At 34.4% G+C, this 11412-nt stretch overlaps 1 pseudogene; it reads left to right on the plus strand.

Moving 5' to 3' along the window:
- The first annotated feature begins 442 nt into the window (after nt 1-442).
- Nucleotides 443-1000, plus strand: LOC112322322 (coiled-coil-helix-coiled-coil-helix domain-containing protein 2 pseudogene; annotated as a pseudogene).
- The last annotated feature ends 10412 nt before the right edge of the window (nt 1001-11412 follow it).

Here is an 11412-nt window from a genome sequence, read left to right on the forward strand (position 1 = left end):
CCTTCTTTGATTTGTTTTATATTGTCTCAGGGATAAGAAACATAATGAATTTAATGATTTTTAGAGTTTGCAAATTTAAAAGAGTGACTTTGAGATTATTTTTGCTTTCTACTCTGTAATTTTTTTCAAGGAAATAAATCCCAAATAGACAGTAAAAATAAATGATGTTAGAAAAGGGCAAGAATAATAACATATTGAGTGAAAAAATGTTTTTTATTGTTCTACCCCATATTTGTTTCTGTTAAATCATTTTATCACAAAACATTACAAATTGTTAGATACAGACATTGAAAACAAGAAAGCACAAAAGTTTGTTTAGATAAAAAAATTCGAGGTATAAAAATACATTAAAAGTATAGCTTGTTTGTAATGAGACTCTTCTTTTTTACTATAAAAAACATTTTATCGGTAATTGTAGACACAGAGCCACAGCACAGTAGCGATGCCACATGGAAGCCGCGTGGCCCCTCCGGCCAGCCGGGCACCTCAGATGAGAGCTGCGCCCAGGCCAGCTCCAACAGCTCAGCCACCAGCGCCAGCTCCACCATCTGCTGTGGGCTCACCTGCTGCCGTCCCCCGGCAGCCAGGTCTCGTGGCCCAGATGGCAACCATGGCAGCTGGTGTGGCTGTGGGCTCTGCTGTAGGCCACACGCTAGGTCATGCCGTCACTGGGGCCTTCAGTGGAGGAAGCAATGCTGAGACCTCAAGGCCTGACATCACTTACCAGAGCCTCAGGGACCTCCGCCGCAATACCAGCAGCAGCAGCAGTTTGGCCCATGCCACTATGAGATGAAACAGTTTTTGGAGTGTGCACAGAACCAGAGTGACCTTAAGCTTTGTGAGGGTTTCAGCGAGGTGCTGAAACAGTGCACATTTGCAAATGGATTAGCCTAATTGAGAAGTTCATACTGAAGAAATGGAAAATCATCTCTCATGACCAAGTTAATTTAGTATAAAGATATAATTAATAGTGAAAGTATAAGACTACCAGTTAAACTTGTCCTATCATTAATAGTTTCCTTGCCTCAGAACTGCAGTGGAACAGTGTTCTTACAATATAGAAGCTCCCTGAGGTGGTATTGAGTTTGGGGCTGGGCAAATGTTTGTGTGGCCTCCTTAAACCAGCTCTTGTGATGTTACTGTTTGTGAATCAATTAGAATAAAGTGACTTTCTTAAAAAAAAACATTTTATCATGCCATATCACTAAATGCAATTATAATACATATTTAGGTTGTTATTATGAGAACACTACTAAAATATAAATTTTATATGTGACTGAGCTAGTTATAATTGTTTGACTACAAGAAACAAAGAATCCTTGCAAAGTTTTATTAAAATAATAATTTTATCCCTGGCTGGTGTGGCTTACTGGGTTGAACGCCGGCCTGTGAACCGAAAGGTCGCCAGTTCAATTCCCTGTCAGGATACATGCCTTGTCCCTATTTGGGTGCGTGTGAAAGACGACCGATTGATGTTTCTCTTGCACACGGATGTTTCCTTCCTTCTCTTTCTCCTTCCCTTCTCTCTCTGAAAAAAAACTGAATAAAAATCTTTTAAAAATATAATAATAATAATTTTACTACTAACTCCCATTCTTCAAAGGTAGAAAATCAATCTCCACTTCTCACCTTCATATTCTGCTTTAGTTATTTCATTTTTTGTCCAAGATGGACCACTATGCAGCTGTCTGACTATTCTTATTTGGATTTCCTCATAGCACTAGTTTTAAGTCATTATACTTTGGTACATTGAGAGATACTATAGGAACAGGTCTAAGAAATCTTTCAAAGTACAGTAATATTTTTACAGAAATGGTAGAAATTTGATACCTATACTTTACTCAATGATATATTTATGGCCTCAGCACTAAGAAAAGTTACTCTATAGAGCAATTGCCCTAATTTAACCCTATTAATACTGACTTTTGAAACTGATCATGTGCTTCTTTCTTTGTTTTGGTACATAGGATGTTTACAAGCAGATATACAAAGTGTGTATATGCTTCATGTAAACTTGTCCTTTTTTCACTTAATTTTTAAACCATTATTTTATTCATTCTAATGTCCTGGTTTCTTTTATACTCTGTTATGTTCAGGATTATTTTGTAAGATGCCAAAATTGTTTTTAGAATGAAGTAAGTTAAAAATAATTCAATGACTTGTATTTTAAAAGTGCATATTAAAATTATAGAAAATAATGTTTTATATTAATTTTAAATATAGGAGTGTATTTTTAAAATAATATCAAATATTTCAGAAATGTACAAGGGAAAAGAGTATGTTCATTATGATATTTGCCCAACTTTTGTATCAGTTCATTCTTTATTTCATATTTATTTCTTAGACTCAGTTATTATTTATTATATTATTAATTATATACTATGCAATATATTTTATTATTTTTGTCATATTAATTATATATACTACATTCAATTTATTTTTCAAAATATCTATTTTTTTAAATTAATAATACTTTAGTTTTGGAGAATTGATTTAATCAATGTCTCAATTAATATACCTTCACCAGAAAACATGTTGAAAGTATATGTTTTAATTTTCTTGCTGTAGACTATAAAATAGCACTACACAATGAGGCATATTCAATAGCTTTCTTACGTCAGAAAAGACCATGCATTATAACCTCTGCCACCAGTAGGGTAACAAGGGAGGAAATATGGGTGTAAGAATGAACATTATATTTTGTGTCTACATAACTTTTGCTTTTGGGTTTTTTAAGTGAAGTCGTTGCTACTGTTTTCAACACTAAAACCACAGCTATTAGCTTGACTTACATTGAGCTTACTTTGATAATTGTGACTTCTGCTATACCCTTTCAAATGACATCATTGTTACCTCCTCATTTAAATTGATCCTTTGATGTGGAACTTCTCAGAAAAGCCAAGAATATAATATACAAAAGTTGAACAATCAATAATTTTACACAAGTAAGCAACTCATGATAATGAGTACAATAGAAATCCCCACACACTTCAATTTGACAAATGGTTTATGAGCAGAAATGCAATAGTCAATTAGGACTTGAATAATTTTGATCTTTTCACAGACGTTGACATAACTTGCTTGGGTCACTGGTTAGTGGAACAAAAGAACAAAGCTAAATTCTTACTGTGATGTCTACCATTGACCACAAACTGATACAGAGCTTGTATTTAGAAGTCTGCCTTAGCTCCACTCATTTGCTGATAGGCACTTAGGTTGCTTCCAGCACTTGGCTATTGTAAATTGTGCTGCTGTGAACATTGGGGTGCACAGGTTCTTTTGGATTGGTGTTTCAGGGTTCTTAGGGTATAATCCCAGCAGTGGAATTGCTGGGTCAAAGGGCAGTTCTATTTTTAGTTTTCTGAGGAAATTCCATACTGTTTTCCACAGTGGCCTCACCAGTCTGCATTCCCACCAACAGTGCACTAGGGTTCCCTGTTCTCCACATCCTCTCCAACATTTGTTCGTGGATTTGTTTATGTTGGCCACTCTGACCAGTGTGAGATGGTACCTCATTGTGGTTTTAATTTGCATCTCTCTGATGGCTAGTGATGCTGAGCATCTTTTCATATGTCTCTGGGCCCTCAGAACAATCTAACAATAGCCAGGGGGAGTGGGGAGGGAACAGTGAGCAGAGGGGATTACAGGAACTACTATAAAGGACACATGGACAAAATCAAGGGCGGGGTGGAGGTGGGGAAGGGAGGTGGGTTTGGCTGGGGTTGGGTGGAGGGATGGGGAGAAAATGCAGACAACTATAATTGAATAACAATAAAAATTTTTTAAAAAAGACACTGGAAAATAACTCAAAGCTGTATGAAGAAATAAAAGTTACAATGAAAGTAAATACATTAAAATTTAAAAAGCTAGTTATATTATAAACTTGGTTTGTAACTTCATTTTTTCCTATATAAATGTGCATGTTATTTTGGTTAAGCTGATATAAATTCAACTAGAATGTTATAATTTGGGGATGTAAAACAATAACCACAAAAAATAGGTATAGAACAGTGATGATCAATCTTTCTCATCTCATGGCACACATAAACTAATTACTGAAATTCTGTGAAACACCAAAAAATTTATTTTTTTCCAATCTGAGAAAAAATAAGTATAATTTTGATTCATGCACACCAGTTGGCTATTGTGTTTTTTTGTTGTCACTTTTTGTTTGATAATCTAAGGAAAAAAGGTCAGTGCCCCTGACTTATGAGTCAGATATTCCATGTTTTAAAAATTCTTGTGGCACACTGTTTGCAAATCTCTGGTAAAGAATACACATAAAAGGAAATGAGAAAAAGATTAAAACATTAGACTACAAAACATAAACTAAACATGCAAATAAATGATGGACAAAAAAGCTATAAGGAATATAGAACAAAAGTAGCTAAAAAGGAAAACATTACATATTAATAAAAAAGTTTAATATAGCAAGAGGATATACTAATAATAAATATTTACACAAAGACTTTCAAAATATATAAAGCAAAAATGACAGAATGAAATGAAAAAACAGACAATTCTACTCCACTCTCAATAATGGGTGAGAAAATAGAGGCCCTGAGCAATAATAGTAAAGCAACTGGGCCTAGCAGACATGTACAAAACACTCTACCCAACAACAGGAGAATACACATTCTTGTCAAATGCATATGGGATGTTTTCCAGAATGAACAATACATTCAATTGAAAATTAAGTCTCAAGAGATTAAAAAAAACAGATACCATGCAAAGCATTTCTTCAACCACAATAGCACAGTTTTAGATATCAATGGCAGAAAGAAAACTGGAAAATTCACAAGTTCATAGATATTAAAAACATACTCTTAAATAACCAATGAATCAAAGAAAAAATATAAAGGAAATTAGAAAATTGCTTAGAGACTAATATGTACCATAATGCATGCTTCACATTAAAAACAGTGGAAGGGAGACATCCATAGCTATAAATGCCTAAAAAAGAAGTATCATAACTATCTAAGCTTATAACTTAAAGAACTAGCAAAATAAGAATAAAATAAATCCAAAGCTAGCAGAACAAAGGAGATAAATAAGATTAGAAGAGAAATAAATAAAATAGAAAATAGAAGAAAAATAGAAAAAATTAATGAAACAAAAGAGTTGGTTCTTCAAAAAACTCAACAAACTGATACATTTTTAGCTAGACTAAGAAAAAAAGTAGTAAAACTGAATTTACTAAAATCAGAAATTAAAGTGAAAACATTATCCCCAATTCTATACACATAAAAAGAACTATTAGAGTGTACTATAATCAATTGTGTGTCAAAAAAGTTGACAACCTAAATGAAATGGAAAAATTCATATAAATCCAAAACCTACCATGATTAAATCAAGAAAGAAATTTTAAAAATCCAAATAGACTTGTAACTAGCAAGAGATTGAATTAGTAATCAAATATCTTCTGACAAAGCAAAGCACTGACTGATGACTTCACTGATGAATTCTACCAAACATGTAAAGAGCTAATATCAATTCTTTTTAATATTTCAAAAAAATTGAAGAAAAATGTCACTTTCTAAATCAAATTCTTTTAGGTCAGCTTTGATTTGGTACCAAAGCCAGACAAAAACACTCTAAGAAAAGTAAACTACAGACCAATATCTCTGATGAATACTGATGCTAAAATCAGAGCAGATACTAGCAAACTAAATTCAGACACATATTATATGAATTATGCATCATGATCAAGTTGGGTTTATTCCTGCAAGGCAAAGATGACTCAACATACAAAAATCAATAGTGCAATATACCACATTAACGAAACTAATAAACATCTCAACCAATGCAGAAGAAGCATTTGACAAAACTCAACACCCTTTCATGATAAAAAGTAGTTAAACAAGTAAAAATAGAAGAAATCTATGTCAACGTAATAAAAGTCGTATGTGAAAAAGCCACAGTGAGCATACTTAATGGTGAAAGAATGAAAGCTTTTCCTCTAATGTCAGGAACAAAGCAAGGATGTTCACTTTCACCACTTTTATTCAACATAGCTCTATGTTCTAGGCAGACAATCAGGCAAGGAAAAAAAAAAAGACATCCAAACTGAAAGGAAGAAGTAAAATTATCTGTTCACAGATATAATCTCATATGTAGAAAATACTAAAGACTTCACAAAGAAGTTAGAACTAGTAAACAATTTCAACAAAGTAGCTGGATATAAAGTCAACACACATAAATAGTTGCATTTTTAGACACTAACAATGAACAACCAGAAGAAAATTAAAAGGACAATCCCATATTCAACAACATGAAAAAGAATTCAGTATTTAGAAATTAACCAAAATGATAAAATGATTTTACAATAAAAACTCTAAAACATGATGGAAAATTAAAAAGAAATAAATATACAAAAAGATTTTTGTCTTTCTGCCTGTTTATGTGATGTATTGATTTGTGAATATTATACCATCCTTGCATCCCTGGGATGAATCCCACTCGATCATGGTGTATGATCTTTTTAATATTCCATGTTCATGTATTGGAAGACTTAATATTGTTATTAGCACCACACTCTAACCGACTGAGCTAACCGGCCAGCTGCGGTGCAAGACTTAATATTGTATGATGTCAATACTACCCAAAGTGATTCACAGACTCAATGAAACTCCCATTCAATGGGGAAAAGACAACTTTTTTAACAAATAGTATTACAATTTGTCTTTATTTCAAAGAAAAAAATGTTAAAGGTAAATATACTAAAAATTTAAAAAACCCTGTCTTATGTTCTATCCACATGCACCCATCTTACACCCATCAGTCCTCAGTCCTAATAACTCTAGTCATCTTTAGATCTTTGGGAAAATAGCTTTTTAAACTCTTCTGAACTCCGATGCATAAATTCGCTGGCTTCCAGCCTGTGTTTCTAGTGTCTTGGGCCATATAACACAATTGTCTGGCCTTCATTCCCTCGAATGAGATTTCTAAAAGCTGCTTGTGATTGTCTCACATCAGGACATAATGAAAAGATAGCAAAACTCAAACTACTACACTTTAAAATAAAAAAATCAGAAAATTAACGTGCATTAATTGCAAGACTGCTGTAAAAAGTTTTAATTTTTGGGATTACTAAACTTTGTTTCTCCAGGGAGGATGGAACAGTTGAGCCAATCATAATAAGGGCTCCTCTTTTAGTTAATGTTTCTGATGTGTAATGAGCCACTAGCATAGTTTCTGTATCTGACTTAACAACCTGGAAGAAGTCTGGACTAGTTCAACCTGACTCCACCAGGGCCAGGAGTAAGGAGATGGTAGAAAGGGCGCCACAGAGGACCAACCAATCCCTACTCAATTTGGGACCTTTTTAAAGGCCCCCCTGAGACCCAGCTGGATCCTTTTGATTTCCTCTTGGAGAGAGCCTTGAAAGAGCAATAATGCCATCGAGCCATCAGAATACAATGTCTTTGCCTCCACTCTCCTCACTATGTGGCTTCTGAGGACATATACCTTAGCAAAAGAGGTAGGAGATGGAACTGAATGAGCTGCTGATACCGTTTACTTTTTGTACACTATATCTGATAAATGTATTAGTTTTTCTTTATTTCCATTCCTGATTAAAAGCAACATATAATCTTTTTTGATGGGATCAAATAATCCATGGCTTAATTATGGCTTATCGAGAATCTCTCTATATAACACTTCTTCTTTCTCTTTCCCCAACCATAGAGTCCAAGAATCATGGAGACTTATGGTTAAAAGTGTACATAATCATCTAGGTTCTCCAGAATAAGAACTTCCCTTCTAATCCAAACTACTCATTTTACAGATGAGCCCATAAAGATTGTTTACCTGAGGATTCTTTAGTTAGTTTCCATAGCAATGAATCAGAACCTGGGCCAACTGATTCCCTGTCCAGCACTTTTCCCACTGTGAATATTCTGCATATACCCGCAATCACTGATTTGCCCATCTGATTCTCCATATACATTTCTTTTTTGACATCACTCCCATCTGCCTTTTTCTCCATTTTGTATGTTGAATCACTATCCTCAGAAAGCACTGCTCCATTGTGTAGTTACCCATCAAGCATTTCTGTTCTTGTCACTTGACCGGAACTCTCCTCAATTTTCCTATCTCCATGTGTTTCCCCCCATATATATCTCCATATATTTTATCACCCTCTCCCATGCTTCCAAATTGTTCTTACAGAGGATACTAGTGACATACTGATGGTCAAGTGAACATTTCCTTCACAATCATTTTCTTCACTCACTTTGATTCGTGTTTAAAGTTTTTAACCCTTTTTTATCATTCATCAAATGGTTTGACTCCTATTACTTTCCCAATCTTCTGATAAATGTAGAAGATACTAAAGAAGACATAATGGTAGCCCTTTAGAAGTCCAATTCTCTTCCACTGACACATCTTTTATCATTTATTTTACTTTCAACTTTGTCTTATAATTTTTCACCATCACTTCTTCCTCTATCCAGCCCCTTAAATGCTTCTATTGTCTTTGAGATTCTGTTTCTGAGTTTCTTTTTCTTCTCTTCTAATATATGTCTCTCGGCTTGTCCTTAATCTACTAACCTGTATTTCCAGCAGTCTTTAGATACCTATACCTAAAGGTCCTGCAAGCACTCACGTTCCATCATCTAAAGATGAACTCATTATCTTCCTACCCTCCCCATGTCCTCTAAACTAGTGTCCTTTGTTTATTCTAAGGTTATAATATTTGACAAGTCACTTAGACAAAAAGCTGAGTAGATATATGTGATTTCTCTCTTTTCCTTCACTCTTATATCCCGTGTGCAACTGGTCAGCAAGCCCTGTAGAAACTATCTCCTAGATGTCTCTCAAATGTGTCACTTCTGCTTCAGTTGCGTGGTTCATGCCCAAGTTTAGGTCCTCATTTTCTTTCATCTGGACATAATAATATCTCAAATGTCTCCTGGCTACCGTCTCTGATCCGCATTCCCCGGTGCTGGTAGCATTATCTCCTAAAACATAGATTTAATCATGTAAGTTTTATGTTGAATAATTCTGCACAAATTTTGTCTTGATTTTATATCTTGATTCAAAAAGTATTTAAGATACTTCATGGAAATGTGAAAATAAAACATAAAAAAAATAAAGAATTTGAAGTGAAACAAAAATATCCTGAAGCCAGGGGTAAAGATCAAGCCCTCCAATCACGTGTGTTTTCTCCCACAGACCCAGACTGAGCTTTGAGCCTTAACATAAGCAGAGCAGAGAGGGAAACATGACTACTAATAATGGTTTCTACATATGTTTGCTTCTTCTGATGGATTGTCACGTTCCTGGAGGGACGCTGTGTATGTTTTTTGTTTGCGTGAACTTGTTTTTTCTAGAATGTAGTGTAGTACTTTGCAGACAGGAGCAGAGCACTGCCCCTCATTGAAATGTATAGTGCTGCCTTATTCACATGTGAAATTCATATTATTTTTTATTTCATCAGTGTTTGCATAAACACTACCAATTTAAAAAGTGCTAAGTATAATATGTAAAAAACACACGCAGACCTTACATACTTATATCACCTGCCCCAAAACATACATACACAAACACTCAGAGTTTAAAACATTAAGAAAGCAGTTTTCCTTTGAATTTCCTCATCCTGCTTTATGCATCAGCTGTTCTTCCCATAAATGATTTTACCAGGTAACACAGTCTTTCTTCAGAGCTACATGATTTATTGAGAAACATAATCAAAATTGGCAATCAGGTAAGTACTGGACATGATGTAACTAAATATGCTCTACACAAAACCAAAGTATATCCTCTCATAACTAGAACTGTGCAATCAGGGTGTATGTGTTTGGAAGCGGAAAGAGAAGGGTGCATCTGGTATTCATTTGGAAAATAAATTGAAGAAGCTATTATTAGAGATTATAGATTGTCTTCTAAAATTTACAGTCTTTCAGGAATGACTCTGGGTGTGGGAGTGAAGCAGCATTTTGAATCCTATTGCTATTTTTGAATAAAGGCATTATAAGCATTTCTGTTATGCTTTTCAATTTATATATATTATTTATGTTTGTTGTGGAAGTTGGTGCTTATAGCTAGGCATTTCATGTGTTTTTGCTGATGGATCTGGAAAGGGAAGAAACAAAATTTTTCCTGCTAAAGAATTGATTGTAGCCATATGATCTTTTCAACATTAATGTGATTAACAGAGGAAGAAACACCATTAGTTTTTATAAAGAAGATATTCCATTGAAAACATGAGCTTGGGCATCAGCTGTGCACAGATAGCATCAGGTACTAATCACAGACACATACTTCACAGGTTCTTGTGTTTCTGTTTGAAAGCTCTGTGCCACAGCGTAGTACAATCACCGCCTAGACATATTGTTGACAAGAACTGCCAAGCACCTCAACTTCATTTCTCAGACAAGAAAGCAACAGAGAGTTGGGAATGATCCTCAACATGACACCGCTTATGCTTTTTTCAGCTGGAGCACAGATATTCTCCCATCCGTACCCTCTTAGCTAACTCACAGAGTTTTTCAACATTCCTCTAGTTTTAGGAAACACAAATAAAATAAGAAATGTGTGGCTGTGACACCATTTTAAACATATGTCATCCATTCCAGACTAAAACTCATACTTTTTTTGGAGTCTTGGGTGTTTCTTTTTTTCCTCCTTAACATCTTAGTACATAAAATATGAGAGTGGACTTGTACAAACAAGAAAAAAATATCGCTTTGAATATTTTTAGGTAGGGTCAATTTTGACTGTGAAAAAATGAGTTTTACTGTAATTTATTTCCAAATTTATAGCTCTAGGTGATGTGCTGTTCGTGTTGAGCCTACCCCATGTATCTTGATTCTAAAGGGAAGGAGAGACTTTTCTAGTTTCAAACCTTCCTTTTTGATTTCCAAATCTGAGATCATTTAGTAGAATCACACTTCCAAATGTAGTAAGTAGCCTGCACAGTCTTGGAAGGGGACTAGCAAAGCATCCTAGTGGTCAAGACTACTTCAGGGCAAGGTAACTCAGTTTTTTGTTCCTTGTATCTAAGGAGCTCTCTTCTTTGCAATCTGTGCCATTCCCAAATGTCATTTGTTGATTTTTTTGTTCAATACCTTTACATTTCAAAATAGCCAAAAGAATAATAAGATGTTCCAATACAAAATAACTTCTGTAGCCTTCTTGCTCTTGTCTTTCCTGCTTTTGTCTTTTAAAGGTCGGATAATGTAGAATAGCCTTTTAGTGACAACTGTTTTTCTGAAATCAAACATGAAAGTATTATTAACTATATCAGACTAGAGAGATGCATGAAATAATTACGTAAACCCAAATATGCAGTGCAGAGTGAAATAAATTTACAAGCAGTAGGTCCCCAGATTTGATCCATGACCTGAGCTGAACTGAAAACTTAAGAAAAAATAAATAAATTTTTTGTAAAAAATGAAAAAATGTAAAGAG

This window comes from Desmodus rotundus, chromosome 4 (genome assembly GCF_022682495.2).
Source record: "Desmodus rotundus isolate HL8 chromosome 4, HLdesRot8A.1, whole genome shotgun sequence".
Taxonomy (NCBI): Eukaryota; Metazoa; Chordata; class Mammalia; order Chiroptera; family Phyllostomidae; genus Desmodus; species Desmodus rotundus.